General features: G+C 34.2%; 1 pseudogene across 1 annotated transcript; it reads right to left on the reverse strand.

The window, feature by feature from the left end:
• Positions 1-2,801: 2,801 nt before the first annotated feature.
• On the reverse strand, positions 2,802-11,395 carry LOC308494326 (large ribosomal subunit protein eL32-like; annotated as a pseudogene). The gene is made up of 3 exons: positions 11,346-11,395; positions 10,960-11,111; positions 2,802-3,309 (listed from the first exon to the last, which is right to left on the reverse strand). The product of its transcript is annotated as a large ribosomal subunit protein eL32-like (transcript).
• Between the last annotated feature and the right edge of the window lie 273 nt (positions 11,396-11,668).

The following is an 11,668-nucleotide window of genomic DNA, read 5'->3' on the forward strand; positions in this document are numbered from 1 at the left end:
AGTTCTTCTTTCCACTCTGAATCTGAGCTCAGCTTCAGACTTGCTTTGATGAATAGAACATTAGTAAAGTGGTGTGCAATTTCTGGACTCTAGGTCTCGAGAGGCCTATGGCTTCTGCCTTTCTCCTTTTGGAATACTGCTCTGGGACTGCCATAGCCATAGCCCTAGATGAAATACCATGAAAAAAGTGGTCCCGCCATCCCAGTTGTCTCAGCTGAGCCCATTCTCCACTCATTGCCAGTCAAATGCAGCCTTGGGAGGGAACCCGATACACACCTGCAGAAGAACTGCCCAATCAGCCTACAGACTGATGAAAAATAACAAATATTTGTAAAAAATGATGTATTTTCAAAATGAATAAACTTGGCATGTTTGAAGCCCAGCTGATAATTCAGAGCAAGCAAGAGATGAGGTCAGAGAAAACATGGAGTGAAGGTGATGGTGATGCTTAAAGATTAATGTAAGGACTTGAACCTGTACTCTGAGATGAAAAGCTGTCCGATGGAATCAGGCAGAGGAATGACATGATCTGACTTGAGTTTTAAAAGGATCCCTTTTATGAATAGCTATGATATGATATTACATATGGATATGATATGACATTGACCGGTTTATTAGTTCACTAAAGAACGGTTGGCATGTGAATACAATAATTGACTTCTGTTGACAGCTAAATTGGATAATTTGAGTCACAACATAGAAACTTTGGTTTCATGTTTTGTGGATTAGACTTACACTTTCATTAACTTAATTTTGCTTATTCAAGTCTCTAAGTTACGTTGCAGTTACTGTCTGATTTCACGGTTTCCCAAATTCTCCAAAATAGAGTCTAAGTCAAGTAAGAAGTTATAAAAATGCAGATTTCTGTACAAAAGTAAATCTTTTCTAGATTTCAGAGATGTATTCCATAAACATAAACAAATGAAATTGTTTTTTAAAAATCAGAAATTGTTCATTGACGGTATCATAAAATACTTATTACTAAGTTCTGTTAAAGTACAATAAAAAATTCACTAATACAATGTTTGGGATAATAAAGCTAAATGAAGAAAAACGATATGTTAAGGAACCAGAAAATGCTGTATCACTTTAATTTGCATTTACAAGCTTTCACAACGACCTCTCCTTGAATATGGAACATATTCAAACAAACAGCTAAGTTCTACTAAAATCAGTACAACGACCTACCTCTAACTTTTGAAACAGCAGGACAAATGGCATATTTTATTTTTATATTCAATTATCTATACCTAAAAATACAATAAAATGCCGAGTTTGAATTTGGCCAATATGACCTCAATAATGCATTTTGCACAGCTCCCTCCTAAAGCATTATCTCAAATTTCTTGCTTGAAACCAAAGGCTTGTCAGCAAGAGGCTTAAATAATTACAGGAGCATAAGGAAAAGAGACTTTTAATATGAAATTATAAATCATGATAACATTTGAAAGAACAAAAATTAGAGTCTGGAAAGAAATAGATGCTCAGAAACTCACTTCAGCCTGATTTTAACTAATTTCCCTAAGATTCAGACAAACATCTCTAGCAGGATAACATTAGAATATTAATTTTATGTGTTATATATTTCCCCTATTCCCATATTCCAAAACATTATATAATTCATTGCCTTAGAGAATTTGGCTGTTAGCAAAGTAGAAATTGCTTCAAATTTTCATGCTGCATAAACTTTCGATATGCACAAACTTTTCAAGTGTTTGCCAAGCTTCCTTTCCAGGTATTGTTTTCCTAGAGCTTGAGCCATTGCATTGACTATGATAGGGGGTCACAAAAGAGGACGAGGGCCAGCAGAGTGCCTTGGAGAAGCAGATTGGAGGAAAGGTGAGATCTATTCACCTATTCACCCTGAATGGTACAGGTGTGTCTGTCAGTCCTCTATTAGGATCAGCTCCTATAAAGGTAATTTGGCCTCCAGGACAAGGCAGTACACTGCCAGGGAACCGAGACATTGGTTTGGGATTTTTAAGGTAACCAAGGTTGGGGCGCATCTAGGGTGTCCAGAGAAAGCAGATGCACTGCACTGACTCTTCTGGGCAACTGAGCCTCACTTGAGGAGTTTCCTTCATACCTTAGTGACTTTTACACAACCCTAGGATAGCAGAAACCCCAATGTTGACTGAATTGAATAGTCATCGATTTATATAACTGCAGATTACTGTCAAGTAATAAACTGGTTTAGGCTCTTTCCCAAAAAAACTCTGGAAACTTGGGAAAAGAGGACATTGTATAATTCAGTAACTATTACCGCCAATTAGATAACATAGAAAGAAAATTTTAGGAAACTGAAGGCTTCCTTGAACTATTTTATGTTGGGGTGCTGGCAGGGGCGGATAGGTCAATGCAACCTGAGGCAAAAGGAGGTCAAAGGTGGCAATCCGAGGAAAGCGTAAGAGAAAGCTTTTAGTATATTTAAGGAGACTAGTTTGTGAAATGAGCTGCAAATATCTCTCCCTTAGATTGTTATTTGATTTTAAACTATTCTTAGGCTATTTAAGAATTATGTGGATCAGTGTGTGGGTTTTTAAAACTCTCTCTATTACATCAATGCATCTTCATTTTGGTTTTATCTAGAAAGACTTTCTTCACGCCAGCATCATAGAGAATGGCCCATGCTTAATTCTAGTACTCTTATAGTATTTTCTTACATTTAAATTTTCACACATTTGAATTTTATTCAAGTGCATGATGAGAAGTATGGATCCAAATTGATCTTTTTCCAGATAGTTATCAAGTTGTTCCAGTACTACTTTATTATTTTTAGTTTTTAGAATTATATGGTTTTACTAACACACATACAATGTGCACACAAGACTATTTTCTTCCCTGCACAGCCTGGCATTGGAATTGGTGACTCTGATGGCCAGCTGGGTTGCTCTGTCCACAATGGCTTTGCGGTTCTTTGAGGAAATGTTGTGAGCAGTCTCAGCACAATAAGATTTGTTGCCCACCAGCCGCATAAGCTCCTTGATGTCATGGACCAGGAACTTCTGAAAGCCACAAAGCAGCACATGCTTGTTTTGTTACTCCCATAACCAAGGTTGGGGCATCAAAATCTGGCCCTTGACTCTTCTGTGTACCCTGTTGTCAATGCTTCTGGGTTTCCGCCAGTTACACTTAATTTTGACATATTGGTCTGACTGGTGCTGGATGATTTCTCGGTCCTCTTTTTGACGATTTTGGGCTTCACAAGGAGCCTGAGGGCAGCCAATGCCAGGCAGGATATGGCTACCTTCTGCGTAGGCAGCACCGTGGAAGAGAGCAATACTACTTTTTTTAAAATATCATTTTTAACTATGTTAAAATACACCTTTAAAATTTACCTTCTTAATCATGTTTAAATGTACAGCTCAGTAGCATTAAGTACATTTACATTGTTGTGCAACCATCACCACCGTAAGTCTCCAGAACTCTTTTCTTCTTGCAAAATGGAAACTCTGTACACATTAAACAATAACTCTCCCTTTCTCCCTCAAGCTCTGGTAACTATCATTCTACTTGCAAACTATGACTTTGACTACTCTAGACACATCTACTATATATTTGACTACTATAGACACATCATATAAGTGGAATCATATAGTATTTGTCCTTTTGTGACTGGCTTATTTCACTTAGCATAATGTCCTCAAGGTTCATCTATGTTTTAGCATGTTTCAGAATTTCCTTCCTTTTTAAGACTAAATATTATTACATTTAGCCTTAAAATGGAAGGCTAAATGTAATACTATATATATACCAAATAGGGAGACACAGGAAGTTTTGCCACTAGTTGGAAATTGTACTTTGGGCCTTAGCCAGTGTGTTAGAGAAAAAATAAAGTTCTGAAAAATTTGAAAGAGATGGTAAAACTATTACTATTTGCATGTAGTATCAGTAATTTAATATAGGTATTTATACCTTTATAAAATGTAATATCAATACATTAGGTATGTATACCTATATAATACAGTAGGTGTATGTGCATATAACTCTATAAATTGTGCTAATATAGGCATATAAATTTGCATATTAATTTAAAATAAGTGTTTATTGGTATTTATTTTTAAGTGTTTTTTTTTTTCCTTTAGATGGATACTGAAGGTTTGTCCAATGCATTTTTAAATACCATGAAGCAAATTATAGGTAATTCCTATTTTGCTGCATTAAAGATGATAAAAGCTATGCTAATAAATATTCCAATAGCAAAGTATACTTGCATTCTAAATAGTCACACCCTCATGTTGCATAATTATTTGGTATGATGTTGAATTCTATTTGTTTACATTTGTTTCTAATTTTTAATCAAGTGATCTAAAGTTTATTTGAGATTTTTGATATCAATGTTGTATTGCTTTATAAAAAAAATGAAAGACTTCCATACTTTTTTATGCTCTGGTAGAGCTTAAATAACATTGGAACCTGCTCTTAAACATTCGGTAGAAGTGCCCTATGGGAGCATAAGAACCCAGGGATTGAAAGGGAAGGGTTTAGTTCATTTGCAATGTTCCCTTCCTCTTATGGAAATTACACCTTTTAATCTGTTTTAATAAATTGTAGACTGCGTTAACTAATCAAAATTTTTTTCAAAAATTGTTTATTTTGTTCAAGATATTTTTCACAGAGTTGTGTAGTCTTTTACAAGTTTTAAATTTTTTTCTCATTTTCTGTTTTCCCATTTTTTACTTCTTATATTGTATAGCTGTGATTTCTCTTTCATTTTTTTTTCCTTGATCAGGTTACCTAGTACATAGTGGTTCAATTATTTTATTGATTTTCAAAGAATCAGATGTTAAAAATTTGTTCTACTGTTTTTCTAATCCTAACTTATTAATTTTATTTTTTCTTTCTTAATTTATTTCATTTTATTTTCCTGTTATTTTAGTTTTTAATACTATATGCCTAGTATATATATATATATATATATATATATATATATATATATATATATACATTTAATACATAATAATAGCTCAGTTTAATATTATGAACTATTATGAACTCCCATATGTACTGTGTTATATCCTCAAGATTCTGATATATTCTATTTCCTCTGTCATTCTTTGCTATAAATATTATAATATTTATTTAAACCACCCATGCATCAATAGTTTCTTAAGATAAATTTTAAAGATCTCTCTCTAGCTAGGAGGATTTTTTTCCTCTGACTTAAAATTTTAATTTCTATTTTTATTGAATTGTAATCCAAGAGTATTTATTATATATTTTTATTTATTTGGAATTCATTAATTTTCTTGATGGGTTTTTTATTTGGTCCATTTTTGTGTATTTTTCCTTGGACAGGTGTAAAGCAGGTATATTCTCTAATATTAACGTACAATGTTATATATATATATATATATGTATATATATATATATATCTCCCTCAGATTTACCATATTGATTTGGCTATATGTTTTCTATAGCCTTATATTTTTTGTTCATTTGATCTGCCTTGGAACACGAAAGATAAAACTTCCTAGTATAAATGTTTCTGTATATGTCTTTTTATATTTCCTTTAATTTCTTATTTATAAAATTTTGGTATATTATTTGGTTCAAAGACATTTACAAATATTGTATCTGTATTATGATTTTATCTTTTGGCATAATAATTTGTGTTTCTTTGTCTAATATAATAATTTTTAAACTAAATTCTACTTTGTCTAATAGAGAAATACCTCTGCTTTATTTTAATTCATTTACTTGGTATTCAATTGTCCAAACTTTTATTATAATGTTTTGAAATAATGTTGTTTAATGTGATACTTGTATACAACAGAGTTGTTTTTTGCTTGTGATATAATATGAAACTTTTTCTTTTAATAAGTGAATTGAGTCTAATTACATTAATTAAAATCACATTTCCTTGACCTTATCCCTGTCATGTTATGTAATTTTCACTTTTTTTTGTAATTTTAAGAATTTCAATGTGTTGGCTGTTTACACTCTTTTATGCATATGTGTGTATGTATAGTCTATTTTTTAGTGGTTGCAACCATATCTTTATAGCATTCCCTTAGTACCATTTCAATTAAATAGTTCTTATTTATTCTATACTACAAACATAAGTGAAATTAACTTTTATGACATTCCCTTATCATCTCATTTTATTCAATACTATTATTCTTTGCCTTTGTGTTCTTTAAACATCTACTGCTATATTTATCAGTTTTAACTGATGTTGTTTGATTTCAATTATTAAAAGTTTGGGAATTATCTGTATCACTTGACTTAACCTCTTTCCCTTTGTTTCCCATTTTTTGCTAGTTGTATTATTTCTTCTTTCTCAGAACATATGGCATGTGTTATATATTTCTTCCTGTCACTTATTCCACCTTAGATTTTCCTTAGATTTCAGCTTAAATTCAAGGCTCTGTAGCTGTTTTAGATATTTCCTGAAAATATCTGTTTGGCTAAATGTCATTCTCAAACTTTTCCCAGGAGGGCCTGTATGAACATTTCCTGAGTTCTTCCTCCCTACCACATTTGGCTTTTTTATTTCAAGGACATTAAATATGATACACTTTAGGTGGTCTCAGTGGGGCAGAGGAAAATGAAGTGTAATGGGACTAAGAATGTGACTAGGTTGTCTGTAATAATATGACATAAATTGTGGTTAAAACCATGTTAAACACTACACCTAATGAACAGCTAAATTAGGGACGTATAATTTATACCAGTCATCATCATTTTAGGCAATACATTTGTAAGTGTCCAGGGGTGAAGTAAAACTGCGTGTATCAATTTATTTAAAATGATGGTAATATATTACTTGTAAGTAATTACAGGCTGTTTATACGCTTGGCAATTTATTGTGCAGCAATATGTGCCTAGCACGGTTCTATGTGCTACAATTGAGCAGAGAACAAGACAGCAATAATTTTGCCTTCTTGGACTTTACATTTACATTAGTTAGAAATATTTATGCTTTGGGGCTTTCATTACATAATTTTTGCACATTCTATCTTTCTGAGTCTACATAGGCACTGAATTTTTAAATTTGCTTTTATTTTTTTTAGTTGTGGAGAGCTATATATAAGTAATTCATTTAACCCCTTAAGTGCTGTATTTAACAAGAAGAATTTCAGTTGTGGATATAATAAAATATATCAATCAATCAATAGAACATTGCATTTTACAGTGATTAAGATCTACTAGAATCATGTGTGGTGATGATAGCTTATCTAAATGAGCAAAGTATGTAAGTAACTCTAATTGCTTAAATTTCTTTAGTATTTTATTTAGTAATTTTTTTTTTTTTGCCTTCAAACAGAGAAAAAGGAATATTGATTTCAGATGGAGTTGGAGAATGGTAAGCCTTGCTCTACTGGAGAATGTTCAAATTCTACTCAAATACCCTTTAACAGAAGTTTTTGTATACCTAAATCTTAGTTCATGCCAAATGATACTGACATTATCTATTTCTGGACCCAACTACCCAACTGGAATATAAGCTCATCCATAGAGGTAGATGCTTTGTCCCTTCATCTTTGCATCCACTGGGCTCATACATGAGCTCTGGCACATAACAGGTCCCTCACTATATATTTGCTGCCTGGAACTACAACTTTCTCTGCATGAGAGCAGCTGCAATGATATTAGATTTGCCACGAAAATGCTTATATAAGTAATAGCATACTTCTCATCTGGGTTTGCCTCTTGCTTTTCTCCAGGCAGAGCAGAATGCTTTGCTTATATTTCCAGATGCAGGTAGCCAGACGTTCACGGTAGAGAAGAAACTAGGTCACAGAGATGACTTAGGCTATGTACATGGACCTGCATCTCAGCTCCTTGAAATGTTGTCCCTTGGGGAGATGTCCTCCAGTGCCTCACACAGCACGTTGTGCACAAGGAGTTGCTTTGACAGTTGTTTGGTCCAGATCAGTGGCCACTCTCTTCTGATTCTCATTCCCCTAGTTTTTCTGCAGTGTCAACCTCATACAGAATGCTTTTTTTTTAAATTCTCTCCCCTGAGCTTCATACAATTTAGTGATGTCCTAAATAACTAAGAAGTGGAAAATGGATGCACAGGGATTGGCATTTTCTGCCTGGCAGCTGTAAATAGTGTGCCATGAAGATGTGAAGCTACACTGAGAGTCAGTGTCAATAATGTGAAGTAGCAGTGAGCAGGAGGTCAACGAGAGAATAAACCCTCGCGAGCTTGCTGCTGAAGGTCAGATGCCTACCAACCTACAGAATCCTAGGACCCAAGAGATAATGACTTCAAAAGTCAGCTAGAACCTTCTAGTTCTCATAGAGTCACTTCTTCTACATCACCTGAGCAGAGGGCCATCCAGGCTATTCTGGAACATTTTCATTGAAGGGAGTCCATGTAGGTGCAGTGGCTTTGTTCCATAGAATATGACACCCCAGAATATGTGACAATTGAAACCAAGGGACCAAGTGCACACTTATTACATTTTGAGGGGTATAAAAATCCATTTGTAAATATACAGAGGGAGAATTTCATTTTTGAAGCAATGACCTAACTGAGTTAAAAATCCAGTTTTTCCTGAAATACACAGACTATTTTATACCTTGTGTTATGTGAATGAATACCACTTTGTTTGCTTTCTAAAGCAGCATTATAAACAATTCCTCCTGACTTCTAAAACCCATCTTGTTTTTCAGGTGTTTTTTTTAAATTGACACACAGTAAGAAATACGTTTTCTATCACATTTTTGTTCAAATACATACACACAAATACAACTGAAATTAAAACAAAAGTTTCATAGAAAAATACTCACCCTTTGTATTAATGCAACCTGATGTTTTCTATTATTTACTTCTCTATTCCACTTCATTTGTTTTATGAAATCATCAAAGTTTTAATTTTTGCTTACACTAAGTATATATTCTAAGCTGGCTATGGCTCTGCTACACATTGTCTCCACTTAGGACCTAAACTGATAGAGCAGTTTCTATCTAGGGTATTGTCCTTTCTTGTGGCACATGGAGAAACCATATACATTTTTAGGGCTTCTGCCCAGAAATGAAACACATTTCACCCACATACATTAGCCAAAGCAAGCCATATGGCTAAGTCTGATGTTGGGGAGGTATAATCTTCCTTTAGAGATAATTAGCACACATCTATAAAAAATAAAAATTTATATGCCTGTTACTACTCTACTTAAAAACTATGTTCTTGGGATATGAATACATATATTTACATGGTGTTGTCTTTGATCACTACAAGTTGGATACAACCTGACTCCCCATCACTGGAGACATGGATAGGTGATATGTTAAAAGATACAGCGCATGGACAAATACTTTCCTGTGGTTAAAAGCAAGGAACTGAGGTATATGTAGTAGTAATGGTAGATTTTAAAAGCTATGCTGAAGGAAAAGAGTAAAAAACAAAATGATTCAAATAGAAAAATGTCATGTGTGCATATTCAATGCACATGCCCTACGTTATTATCTATGTAGCATGCTTGACAAATGTTTAACTTGAATCTAACCATGAAGAAAAAAATCAGAAAACGTAAGTATGTGGACTTTCTAACAGACAGCTGGCCTATGCTCTTCAAAGATTTAATTTTATGAAAAACAAAACCAAACCAAAGGCTGAGGATAGTTCTAGATTACAGGAAACTAGAAAAAGACGGCATGAGCTTTCAACTGCTGTGTATGAACTTTGAAGAGATTATGGATTAAAAACACCCACACTCACATACATGTACCTCCACACACATATCCACACAGCTATAAAAGTCATTATGGTATAACTGAGGAAATTAAAATGTGGTTATACAGTAGTTTAGAATACTGCATTAACACTCATATCTTCAGGTGAAATAATGATCTAGGAGGGAGTTAAAACTGGCACCAGGGATGAAGGGGAAAATAAAAGAGAAAAATACCTTGAACTAATAAGAAGCATTATCCCAACCCTTTGCTCCTCAAATTCTTCTGGAAAACACAAACTAATGAAAAAACCTCCTGGGGCCTCCAGCATGGAATCCAAGTCCCTTAGCACTGTCCATGAATCTTTCAGGATCTAATACACATCTACTGCTCCTGCAAGTCTCTCCCATTTTCTCCCATCTTTCTATCTCACATGGAGAGCCAGGCCAAAGTACAATAATTCTTGCAGGCTGCTAGGATCATTGATGTTTCTGATGCTTTGTTCATTCCACTTCTTCTACCCAAAATGTTCTCCTTTTGTTACATAGCATAATCCTACTCACTTTTGCAGACTCAAGGACTTATTAAAACTTTCCTACCCTCCTCGTCTGTCATTTTCTTAAACTAAAACCTAAATACACACACAAACACACACACACACACCTTCCCCTTACTTATATCCTACACTCTATAACTTTTTATTATACTGATGAGATTGTATGTTGTCTCCCCATTCTAGATTGAAATATCTTTAAGGTGGAGGCCATGTTTTATTTAGGATTGTTTGCCCAAAACTGAACATAATGACTGATAGGTGGATGTTCAATAAATATTTATTAAGTAAAGGAATTGGAGAACAAAGAATGCCATGGGCACCTTACATTCTCAGGCTGCTGACCAGAAAAGTGAACTGGTTGGCAAAGTCACCAAATTCACGAGTCAGTCAGCAGTAGCTAAATCCTAGACTAGAGCTCCCTAATATTAAGATTATGTAATCATGCTCTTTTCATTCGTTTGCAAATACTTATCTCTGCCCATGATGTGCTTGAAATTGTTCACAGATCTAGGATAATAAAGAGAAAAAAAAGAATCAATTTCTATGCTCCAATGTCTGAAAATCTATTGGAATCAACAAAACGTCACATATTTACAACATTGTAGGTAATATCTTGAAAGGAAAAAAAAATGTTTACATAGACTTTGAAAGATGCATGGAATTTAGACAGGTGGGGAAAGAGGGGAAAGAAAGAAGGAATACTGAAGAGAACACCACAGAAGGAAGACAAACTGTGGTATAACGTAGGTGAAGAAGAGAAGGGAGTAAATACCTCCAATCTTTTCCTCCTCCTTTATTTTGATAGCCTTAGATCGTTGCCTTAGTTCAGGATCCGATTGTCTTGTCTGGCTTACTGGTTGATGTTCCTCAATGTTGTCTCCATTCCTCACTCCATTCCTAACACACTTCAAATCATTTTCCACTCTACCACAGGAATTATCTTTCAAATGCAAAAATCCTATTAATATTTTTCTTACGATCCTTCAAAAAGTCAATTATCCCCCAGGTTAAAAGTCGCACATCTTTGCTTACTATAGAAACTGCCTCATGATATCCTTATGGCCTTCTGTCTTGCCTCCACTCCTACATATTTCCATCTTGAATCTTGTGTGCCAACCATACTGAACCCTTGAACTTATCTGAACATCCTAAACTCACCCTTCTATGTAGTAGCACATATTGTTCACATAGCCTGGCATGTTCTCCATTCTGTCTCCCTTTTTTTGTCTTCCTAACTCTTATTATTTTTCAAAACAAATATCTACTGAACACTATAAGCCAGATATAGCACTAGCTATAGATGTACAACTACCAAGAAGATAGTTGTAGTTTTTCTCCTTATGGGACTTTTGTACATTGTCCTTCACAAACATGTTCTTGTGCCCCCAACTGAAGATTAATGACCTCTCTTTGAGCCACCAGTAGTACCTCATTTTTGAGAATATTTTCCTTATTTCTGCATTATATATGCTGCATTATAA

Source organism: Rhinolophus hipposideros (assembly GCF_964194185.1).
Source record: "Rhinolophus hipposideros genome assembly, chromosome: 3".
NCBI lineage: Eukaryota > Metazoa > Chordata > Mammalia > Chiroptera > Rhinolophidae > Rhinolophus > Rhinolophus hipposideros.